Here is a 1,946-nt window from a genome sequence, read left to right as displayed (position 1 = left end):
CGTCGCACGCTCGCTCGCTCATCTCAATTTGACGTTTCAAAAAGATCGTATACATTAGACGACGTCAACCATGGAAGTACCATGGACGTCAACATTATGCAGTATTGGACAATAAATATAAAGAAAATGTTTTTCTTCTTGATCACGGAGAGTAGAGCTAAATAATTTAACTGTACAATATCTTCAAAAATATGTTATACCAATGATAGGTACTTATTTAGTATTTAATTTTTTTTATTATTAATATTTTATTTCGAAAATTTTATTAAATAGACAAACTAACTAAAATAATAGGCCTTTTCAGTTCTTAGTGTATTTTTTTTGCTTATTCTTTAAAATGTATGTGCATTTTTCAGATGACTTATAATCTAAAATCGGTTAAGTACTTAATTACTTCTTTGAACGAAAAGACACTCATAAAACATTACCCTCTTTTCTGCAGTCAACCAATAAATCGGTTGATGTAAAGGAGCTTTATGATGTACGTTCCATTTTACATTTTAAAGAGTTGACCTTGGCACAGATATTGGACAGCAATTGAAATCTTTAAAATAAAGCCAATATTATTATATTTCTATGTGAACAATTTTTTTTAATTTAATATGCCTCTGATTTATATCAGCCTTGCTACTTCTTAAAATCGGAAAATATATTTTAATACTTTTTTTATATATTCAAGAACCGTATAACGAAACGTTGTATCAAGGTTCGTTCAAATACTGAATTATAACCTTTTTTTTAATACTGAATAAACATTTTATATGAATTAAATTTGCAAGCATATTTCGCTTAATTTATGTATTTTTCTAACACATTCATTTAGTTATCCTCCTACCGCTAGCTTTTCATATAATTATTAATATTAAAAGTCGTCTATCTTTATAAGGTTTTTGAACGTATTTTTACCCGCGTTGGGAAAATAAAAACTTTTTCGCGCTTTTTTGCAGCATAGTTAATTGAATTTGAAATAGTGCCTTAATGTATTAAGTAGGTAAATTAATTATCAAGACTAATTTATTAATAATAATATTAACTTATAAATATCTCATTTCATAGCAATGTACCTAATTGACAAATTGGACAAAAAAGTATTGAAGAGATAAAGCTTATCTTTCACGTTCTTAAAATAATTTGTTTAATTTACATTATGTTTACCATTCTTTACTTACATAGTTATTATGTAGGATGGAGAACCTACCTATTGCCATAATAATATTGCTAAATGTAGGTATTTTAAAACCCAACGCAGTTATATCTACTTACTTGGTTTGATGGATTTTGATAGCGTACTGTCTCAAAAAGTACCTATTTCTAACAAAAAAAAAACCTGTGTGCGTAAAACAAATAATAACTTGCTATTTAATACTTACAACAAATAAGTATCTACGTAAAATAAAGGTAAGTTTTTAACGATGGCAGCACCCAATGAAGGGGATTCCCCGTAAAACGGTTTCGCGATGGCTGACTTTTTTAAATATTTTTTTTTTNGGTGTACATGTATGCCCTAACCGCATGCGAATGAGAATAGAGGTGGCAGTCTTATCGAGCGTCGTTCTGAAAAACCAAGGTTTAACCGGGATATTGGGCTGTATACTCTTATAATGCTTCCCTTTAACCAGGTCACTACTATTCCATTCACTTTCCCAAGTTTTACGGAGATAGGATTTAGGAAGAGTAGCTAAATCATGGGAGAAGTTTTTATATGGGAATATATCTCCACACTGCACTGCTTCATTTGCCATTTTATCTGCTATTTCGTTACCGGGAATATTACTGTGAGAGGGGATCCAGGCAAAAATTACCTGGAAACCATTCAGTTGGCATTTGTGAAGTAAAATTCTACTATCAATAATTACTGGGAAATTAATATTCGCTTTAAGAGGGAATTTAGCCAAAGCTTGTAATGCACTTTTTGAGTCTGAAAAAATTATGGACTTTTTAAGTTT

This window comes from Ostrinia furnacalis, unplaced genomic scaffold (genome assembly GCF_004193835.3).
Source record: "Ostrinia furnacalis isolate ACB-3 unplaced genomic scaffold, ASM419383v2 OfSCF7552, whole genome shotgun sequence".
Lineage (NCBI taxonomy): Eukaryota > Metazoa > Arthropoda > Insecta > Lepidoptera > Crambidae > Ostrinia > Ostrinia furnacalis.
Note: the sequence above shows the minus strand (reverse complement) of the source record.